The following is a 10,586-nucleotide window of genomic DNA, read 5'->3' as shown; positions in this document are numbered from 1 at the left end:
TTTAATAATTTTGGCTCATTTCAAGAGAAAAAAAAAACAAAACAGAAAAAATAGCCTTGATTTTGAGGAGTACCTGTGACTGAAATGTCTAAACAGATGTATGTCAGGAATACAAAAAGTAAAACATTTATACATTTTTTTTAAATAAAATGCCATTTTTCATTTAGGTTTCTCAAAAGGTTGTGCTTTTAAAGCATTGTAATAAAAATTCCAATTATCTGTCACCGTAAAAGCAGCTTCTAGATGCATTTTAACCAGGTTGAGTAAAAGACCACAAAAGGACACGTTTGGCCAAAAAAACACTTTTTTTAAATGTAAATGCTGGGAGGCTCAAATTGTTGTGGATGTTTTACCTTTAACTTCATCTTTTGGTCTTTATTTTAAATTGTTCCCAATGGTCTTTTAATTATAGTTACGCATTTTTTAGCGAAAACCTAAAATCCTAAATAGTTTTCTAGGATGTAGTTTGTGCAGAGCGGCAGTAGTTCATTAGAAAGTTGTGGGGGCTGGACTGTTGGAGAGGAGTAACGACTCCCCCTCCCCTCCCCATTACCAGAAAATCTACCGCTAGCTTAAAGTTATGGAGTCCTATACTGTTCATAATTAAATAAATAAATATTTAATTAAATAAATAAATATGGCCTCATGCAAAAACACAATCAACCAATAAATCTCTCATAAATATATAAAAAGATCATGAAATTGTGAAAAACCTGCACACAGACTTTAAATAAGCCATTATATTATTCAATATATTTCATTTTGCTTTTAAAACCTGTTCATTATTTTAAAACAGCATTTTCAAATATTCATTTTTAATCATGTGGAATATTATTATAATTCTGTCTTTTTTCAGAAGCTCGTATTTCAAAATCAATGTTTTCCAAAGTAGCTGTTTTTATTTCATGTTGCTGTTTTTCACAATGACTGATTTATTTCATGAAGAGCTTTTTCAGGAGAATAGGTCTGTCTGTCAATCAGTGAAAGTGGGCGGGATCTAAACACTCATTGGCTCATCCATGGAAATCGACTCTTATTCCTCGATACCCGCTCAGTGGTGTGCCAGTCAGAGAGATGACATATTTCAGTGATATCCGCGCGGATTTGCTGACATTAGAGATCAAATAGAGTCAAACAATCTGTCTGCTGCAGCAAACATGGACTCTGTTTTTGTAGTTTGAGGGTTTGTGTGGACCAAACCACAGAGGAGCTCCGGTCGTCCACGGCTATAAGTCCCCCGTTGTTGAAACACTCCTCATTCTTACGCCATTCACTCAGAGCTCACATCGTGCCTCACACTGTGTTGGCTCACAGGAGGCGAGCTGGCGGACCGACAGTCAGACCAGGCAGCTGTGGAAAGCGGGACAAGCCTGCTCAGGCCTCCTGAACCTTATGATATTTTTCTATTTTCATTGAGACAATGATTTCGGGTATTTTCGGGTATTTTTCCCTCCCGGGAATATGTTGAACCTGCGATGACGTTTCTGACCGTGGTCGGAAAACGCAGCAGAGATCCGGGATTGATTGAGCAATTCTGCAGACAGGGTTTATTCCAAGAATCAGGCTCTGTACTTTGGAGGAAACCTTTTTTTTTTTTACTATTACTTTTCCGGGGAACAGGGCAACAGACCATTAACTTGCGCTCACACACTCACTCTCGCGCTGCCTGGGCGCTCTGATTTACACGCAATTTAAGACGTAGTTTCACTGCAGGAGCTGAAGCAGAGACTCTCTCTGGGATGATCTCATCAACTCAAACATGGAAACATTGTTATCATGTGAAACTATTCAAAATAAATAAACCTAATCTTTTAACACTCCATGTGCATTGTGCATTTTTACTGAGATAAGCACAGGCAACCGCTCCATGTGGCTATCAGGCTAAAGCATTAGCTGGTAGCCCCTCCCACACGGGGCATGTTGCGTTCATGGAATTCCAGTTCATAGAAGCGTAGTGGAACTCCAACAGCCACCCAGCCTAACTTAGACCACTACTAGATGTTAATGAGAAGATGAAAATTGCAGAACCGACCACAAAACCAACTGAATTATGCATACTCACCCAAAGCCCCTTTTATCCGCAAATTTAGAACAAAAACTGCCCAATTTCGTGTAACACTGTGGATGTGTTGAGGTGCATTCTCCCCCTAGTGTTGAGGGGTGTGTATTGCGCCGTCACGTTCGCTGAAACATCTTCGATCGATGTAGTCAAGGTGCTGCTGCTCATGTCTGAGTAAAGGAGTAGCCAATTACAAAAGTGTCTCCGCCTTGTCTAGTTTGATTGACAGACAGACACAGTCTCCTGAAAAAGCTCTTCATGAAATAAATCAGTCATTGTGAAAAACAGCAACATAAAATAAAAACAAAGCTACTTTGGAAAATATTGATTTTGAAATCCAAGGTTCTGAAAAAAGACTTAGCAATATAATAATATTCCACATGAATAAAAGGAATACAGTAAACCCTTGTTTTTCGCGGGGGTTACGTTCCAGAAAGAACCCGTGATAGGCAAAAACCGTGAAGTAGAAACCTCTATCTTTTAACAATTATTATCCAATTAAATACTCTATTATACATTGAAAAGACAGAACAAACCATTTTACAGGCTCAAGCATTTGTTTCACCAATAAAAGTACCTTAGAAACGTTTTTTTCTATAACTTCTGTTCTGTACTGTCAAATAATAATTTTAATCATCAATGTGAACAGAAGGCTTCAAATCGCGGAGATTAGCCCCGCCCACCGCGACCCGAAGAATTGTCATTATAAAATAATGATTAAAAAAAGTACAGTGGGACAAATAGTGACTTGGGTGTATTTAACTGCTCTAAGTCCAGACTGAGCCGCTGCATCCTGACTTTACTCTGCAGTGTTTTCTTCTTTTGCAGCCCGCGGTGCAGCTGCAGGTGTGTTTGTTCGGGGGAAGAAGAACATAGTGATTGGCAGTTGGTGTCGCTCTTTTTTCTTCTTCCCAAAAACATCAAAAACATCCTTATACACCGACATGCCAACATCAAGAGAATTTGCACGTACATAATGTAAATTTGGCAAGCTGTTTTACGTACGTGTACATATTAAACTGCAACGTTATTGACGCACAGGTAGAGAAGAGCGGAGTGACTTTTTAGCCAATCAGAATGCAGAACACAATGCACGATGCCAACCCGTGAAGTAGCGAAACCGTGAAAAGTAAACCGTGTTATAGCAAGGGATCACTGTATTTGAAAATGCTGTTTTAAAATAATGAACAGGTTTTTAAAGCAAAATGAAATATATTGAATAATATAATGGCTAATTTAAAATCGGTGTGCAGGTTTTTCACAATTTCATGATCTTTTTATATATTTATAATAAATTTATTGGTTGATTGTGTTTTTGCATGAGGTCATATTTATTTATTGAATTAAATATTTATTTATTTAATTATGAACAGTATAGGACTCCATATAAAGTCCTTCACAGCCCCAACTTGGCATTACCGGTGCAACAAAAATGACAAGTAATATTGGAGCTATCTGTACAATTATGAACAAGACGTACATTGATCTATTTGTGTTCAAGTGGAGGCTTTAGGATGGAGCGGAGCGGGAAGCTTGCGATCCGCCCAGTGTACATCACAAATATCCTCTTTTTCAAGCACCTTTTTTTCGTCTTTTCCTGATTCATAACGGTTTGAATAAAGAAAAACTCATAAATGCAATTTTGAGCCTAATTATCTTTCAATATGTTTTCCCCTTCATCAGAAAAATGCCACAAGAGCTGAACACTATTCACATCAGTGGGGCTCTGAAGAATTTGTACAGTGTTTGTAGGGAATTCTTTATGTCGTCAGAGTCTGTGTTGTGATTTTATAGCATTTTTTTCTGTTCATTTGTGTTGTCTCAGTGTTTAATATTTGAAAGTGAAACACATTCATGTCACGTTTTCAATATTCGTGAACCTTTTTGGCTTTTCATGACAGCATAGCAGGCTTTTGTAATATGGGGTTCAGGGGTTGCTTTATTGAACAGATATCATCTTGATAAATAACTCTGACCTCCACAGCAGGACTATAAATACTTCAACATTACTCAAGTTTACAACAATTTCAAGCAGCTGCAAACAACAGAATGAGGCTCTTTACACATTTTTCCTTCACTCGCTCTTCTCGGCTATAAGATAATGGTTCCTTGCACCAGGTTATGTGATATCTTGCTGTCAGTATCAGTTCACCCCCCTTATTACTTTTTATGGAATGAATCTTAACCAAATATATTCTGTTTCAGTGTAATATTGACAGGTTTCTGCTATCTGTGAATTTGGACTCTTGGACTTTGCATTGTGGAACAGAGAGGCGAGGGTTTTTGTGCCTTGTTTTTTCCCACATGCATATTTGATTATCATAATGCAAATGCAGACACCCCCTCTCCCCCCACACACGCACACATTTGCAGCAATGACACGTTAAGCACAATACATTTACAAATACACAGTGAACGGTTGCAGAGATTGTGAATTCTTGATTGCTCCGCTGTGCTAAGAAATACCAAAATAAAATAGAACGAAACTGGAACACGTGACAGCTTCTTATGGTAAACAGAAACACTTCCTAATTTAATCTGTGCAGGAAGGAACCCGTTGTTCCAGAGTTGTCAGTCTTCATGAATATGGCTTCTCATCGAGGAGGTAAATGCCACTTAGAGTAAAGTATCTTCCATGCATGACTTCACAATGAGATTATGCTGCACAATAATCTCTAGAATTAATGTTTTCATCTTGCTGTTTTTGCTATTTGGAGTTATGGTAAAGGGAGCTTTTATTTCATGACAGTTTAGAAACAACTGGACCAGATGTTAACCATACTCCTGCCACATATATCTAAAATAATTACTCCCTCCTCACTCACTAATTGAATGGGACGCTTCAATGTAAAGACACTGAGGCTAATTCAATCACTGGAATTTAATTATTCTTCAATAAAAATGTGTAATTGAAAATGTTAATGAACTATTTAAGTCATTTTAAGGGGGAATTGTCCAATTTCAGATCTAATGTGTCAAGTGATCCCTTGACTCATCTGGTAGGTGATTTGCCTGAGGTGCTGCCCTAAAAAAAAAAAAAAGGCAATTAATAAAGTACTCAAGGTCATATGACATTAAATTCTGAGAGGTGCCATTTATCTTCAGCTCATGGAGACTGGCCAAGGTAAAACGTTGCGGTACTTCATATTCTTTTGAAACTACACTTGCATAGTTGCAATAATTCATCTAAAACGGTTTCCATGCACCAGAGAAGCTCATTAAACTTCACTTTGAGTAGTTTCCTGTCAAAACTTTAACTATTTGAATGGTTATATGCCAAATTTGTGTGCAATTCATCTTTGGCTTTTGCGTGCAGCAAAGATGGGAACATTGTCGGGGGCAAAGATTACAAGTTCAGCGGCCTCTGCAACCCATTTATTGACTGCAGACACCTTAGGCCAGTCTTCACCATCACATCTTAGAAAGCTGCGAGTGTGCGTCAGGATCACATCTGGAGCAAAATTAAAAAGCCCTTTAATCTATAATCTGCCACAAAAGGACAGTCAGGACCTTTGGGGTTCAGTGGGTCTGATACTTCAAATTGCTTTTCAGAAATCATGGAGTCACAGATGATCCTATTTTATTCTCAAACTTTTCCCTGTTGGTAGAAATAATACGAAGTCACCGGTGATTTTTATTTATATATTTTTTCTTACTTTCCTGGACTTCAGCAGGTATGTTGATCTGCAACTGACATGAAGTCTGCCACAGTTTTCTATATTTATGCTAGGCTGACATTTAAATCGGTGCTGCTCCACGCTGAACTGCTTCAGGCGTTGTGTCAAAATAACAATTGGGCGGCCTGTACAAAGCGCCATTTTACCATATTCCCTCCAGCGGTGTTTACATTCACATTTAAACCACTTTCAACATTGAAGACGGAATGAGTGCGGGGTAAAATGTGTTTTTGAAATGATTCTCCATGGTTATAGCTTCTAAATTGTTTTCAGAGTTGTTGTTTTTCTCCACACACATAGTAAGACTTTCACTCTTTAGGGAAAAAAAAAGTTCAGCTACTTCAGGCTACTGAACGACAGAGTTATAGTTCCACCAAAAAGGAAAAAAAAAGTTAAATTATGAGATTTTAAGTAGTAAATGAAAGTCGTAAATAAAGTGGAAGTGAGCATACAGAGCAGCAAGTGAACGCCACGCAGCAGCAGAGCAGACAGACTAAACTCAATTGATCAGGTGAGCTGAATGTTTATTGATAACGTTCCAAATGTTTGGAAGCTCATTTGTTTGATTTATGATTTATTAATGTTTTGTTTATTGATGGGTGGTTTGCAGGATCTCTGCAGCTCGATGAAGCCATCGGTGTCCCTGCAGCTGTCCACCAGAATCCTTTCTTCCTCCACCAAATCTCTACGTTTGTGTGATGCTTCAGTCTAATGAAACGCGACGTTTCATCTTTAGGAGGGGGCGTAAGTAACACTGTTTACTTCCGCATTGGTGTTCGGATGACAGGTTCATGACATCAGGTGACAAATGAACTTCAGGTTACGTGAATGAAAAGGAAAATAAAGGCTGCAGCGGTCCCCTACACCCAAACGTGTCTCTGAGCTCCTAAGTTAACATATGAAACTCCGCTTTTAGGACACCAAACCCCGGAAAGCCGGCTCCACTGACAATAGTCTGATTTTGAGTCTTCTGTGTTTCTTTCTCATTTATCTGTGACTTTTTCTCTCGTAATTAAAAAAAAAGATTTTTTTTGGAAACTGGCCCTAAAACTGTCGTACCACGGAGTTAAATTTTTATAAATATTAATTTTTTTACAAAATAATATTCCTAATTAAAATTGGAAAGAAATTGATAACAAAACAAGAAAATTAGGTTGACTCAATTGCTAATTTATTTGTTGTTTTTACATGTTCGTGTTGAGTTTTTCTCATGATGGATTTAAAACTAGGCCTAAAATTGGGTTTCTGAGTATTTCCTTATTCAAATCCTAGCTCAAATATTGCTCGCCATTTTTGTTGCACCGCTAATGGCGGGCTTACACCGCACCAACAGTCCCACCCACAACTCAGAGGTCAACTTCTAATGATCTCCTGCCGCTCTGCAGAAACTACCGCCAAGAAAACGACTAAATGTTGAGATATTCCTAATTAAAAAACCACTGAGGACAGTTTCACAATAGATCTAAAGATGATGGGTGTGGGACTTTAAGATGTCTTCTTTAATTCTGTCAATCCATCAGACGACAATTTTGTGGTTCAGGCCACTCAGCAGCTAGCTTTAAGCTAGGACGGTTCTCTGCGCAGACTCACCTCATTATAGCATGCATAGTTTTGGGTATCTTTAATGATATGGCTGTGCAATTTCCTAGAATTTAAATCAGTTTTCTATGAATGCTTGCAATGCAACACTCCAGGGCCCACAGCAAAAGTCCCAGAAGAAAGCTGTAAATTTAGAAAGCGTGAAAGCAGAGAAACATTATTTCCCAACTGATTACCAGCAGTTAAGTTCACAAAAGAACACTGTGCACCTCTGCACAAGCGCGTAATGACTTTTCTATTTAAGTTTACAATCTTAAGGCGTCACGGTTCCTTAGTTTTGTTTCAACGCTTGCCTTTGTGTTTTACATTTGCTTGTCCTTTTTTTTTTTCTTTCTTTTTTGTAAGGTTAATTTTATCAAGGTTACTTTCTACTCTGATGGTTTTGCTCCATGTGCTTCCTTTCATTTCCCCCAGCAAATACAGAATAACGTTGTTGTTTTTCTTTGTTTGCTGCTGAAAATGATCTTGTGTTCATACCTCTGTAAATCTTGGAAAGATCTCGGTAAAGTGACCGCTAGATAACAATGTGAGGTGCCATTATTAAAAGTTACATTTATCTATTCAAGACCACAGAAGGGAATGCATTAAATAAAAAAAAAAAATGCTCAGAATAAATCAGAACTTCTGATGGGCTTCCACAATTTACCAGTAAGGTATTAAAGTTCTTAAAAGTTCTTAAAAGACAAAAAGCAAGAATTTAATATTTCCAGGGATGTTAATTAAGCCATTAATGGTTTTAAGGCATACTTAATTGGCCTTATTAAATGCAATTTTAAGAAGAATAAACTGGAAAAAAATATGGGATTATTTATTCACAAACAATTAAGGAGCCACAAACCGAAGACAAAGGAAACTAACAAGCAAAGAAAAGCATCAAAACAAATCTTGACTCTGCTGCAGCTCATTACGACAGCTTGAATATAATTAATGCATTGGCTTCAATAACAAAACAGCAATGTTCTCCCTCATTCATGTCTTTGCTTATATTTCTGCCATTGTTCAGTGATACAGTGGAGCTGACTACAGGAAAGGAGAGATCACAAGTGTTGCTGTAGTATAAAAACAGGAGGGATGATGGGGATTTTAGGGGGATGAGTCTTGATCAGGAGTGCGACATGATACCTCGAAGATGGAGCACATTTTTTATTCTTTGAGGAGGCAGATTTTAAAGTTTGAAGCAACGTGATTCAGTTCCTTTATCTGTCTGCCTTTTTTTTTTTTGACCTCGACCAGCTGTCAGGAAGAAACTGAATAAGAAAACAAAGAAAGATGGCTGTGCAACTTCCAGACCTGAATATACTCAAAAGAAGGGTGCAGCACAGCCCCAAGGAACTAAATGACCCAAATACCAAAAAGCTAATTACATAATACTATTGTTTACATTTCAGTAAAACAAACTATAGTAAACTGCTGCATTGACTTTAAGGTGCACACATGTTCAAAAGAAGGTTTTGATCTGAGTTTATCATTAAAAAACATTCATTTTAGGGTGAAAAAAACACATGCCGCCCTCCTGTCTTCCAGAACAACAATTAGAGAAAGGATGCACCGCATGCCGCCTGTGACAGAATAAATTGGCCAAATTAGCACCTTATGTGGTGGAAGAATAATTGCTTTAAAAAGTCGTTAAATGTCAATGTGGATTTTGCTGGGGAAGGAAGCTTCTACCTATGCAGAGTTTTGATTAAAAAAATTGATGAATCATTCAACTTTAGTCAGGAGATTGTTTTTTGTTTTTTCTGTTTTTCTCATTTTTTTGTGTTTCTTGTTTCTAAAAATGATCTGAAATGTTTTTGTAAATATTCCTGTGAATGCCAATACAAATTAATAATGTGGAGGAATTTTCTCTCCATTTTAGCAAAGATATTAATTACAATTATAAGATTTTTTTTTAAATTCAACACTTTGAAAAAAGCCCTTCGGGTCAATTTCTCTGTCCACAACCCAGTAGGAGCCACAATATCTCACTTCAGCCTTCAGAAACATAGGCACTCGTTTGTATTGATGTTATTATTATTATTGTGATGGAAATAAACAGTTTTGGCATAAAAAAACATGAGCATGAACAGAGAAAAAATATTTTCTTCAAAATCTTAAACAGTTTATAACTTTCGACAGATGTTCGCATAACTTTGTGTTATAAAGGATCCTCTCAGTCCAGCAAATGTAGTCGTAGATACTATAATGTCAACTGTTTATTTTACTGTTTGTGGTGCATTTAAGACAGAAATCCATAAATCTAACCAACCCAAATTAAATCAGTTAATTAAGTCAATCGAACTGTTTAAACAACTTTAAATTCTTGAATTTGTTCTAAAATAGAAAATTTCCCTTTACTTCCCAGTACGCCTTAATTCTAGTTGTGCTTACTGACCTAAATTTTTAAGTTTGACTTGTGATAACTGTTTAGGAATACTTTGGACAAAGTATGAGCTAATTTACTTTGCTTTGTTTTACTTTACTATTTGCATACTTCTGACTTAACAGTTACTTTTTTAAACAAAAAGTCTTTATTTTTCTTTAACCAACAGTGGGTAAAAGGGCCACACGAGGCTCCGGAGGCTCAGGTTACAGACACCTGATCCAAGGGGAACCAGCCTCCGATAAATTGCATTACTATTAAAAGTGAAAGCAAATCATGATATAGTTGACCAAAGATCAAATCTAATTCTAAAGTGATATATTAACCATTAACAAAATGTTATAAAAAAAAGTCAGTAGAGAGTTTTGGTTCCATTTTGAAATGTTGCTGTCACTTGTGAGCATTTCATCACTTTCAGAATAATCTGAAACATTCAGCAAGGATTTATGTTTCTATTTCAAGTCCCTGACAGACCACCAGAGAACCACACTTTATATAATTATTGCTCCTGTTAATTACAACTGCAAATTAATATCTTTTGATTAATATCAACACCCTCCTTGTTGGTTTGCACCCCTAGAAGACATCTGCCATTGCCCACCTGACAAAAAAACATTCTCTAATTAGAAAAATGGTTAAAAAAGCAGACGTTTAGGTGTATAATTATTTTAGAGGATGTCATTCTTTAGTATCTGCTGCCCCCACATCTGGACTGGGTAGGTTTGTTTTAAATATGGAGCAAAAGGAGTCAGGGATTACCAGCTAATTAGTACGCTTGTGTCATGGGAATAATTAATTCGGAGCATTTACATTTATTAGGATTGTCACGTGGAGCTAATTGGCATCGCTTTGGCAAAAGTTGCATTATTGAAGACCACCGGAGTTCTCC

This window comes from Oryzias latipes, chromosome 20, assembly GCF_002234675.1.
Source record: "Oryzias latipes chromosome 20, ASM223467v1".
NCBI classification, from domain to species: domain Eukaryota; kingdom Metazoa; phylum Chordata; class Actinopteri; order Beloniformes; family Adrianichthyidae; genus Oryzias; species Oryzias latipes.
This window is presented reverse-complemented; position numbering follows the sequence as displayed.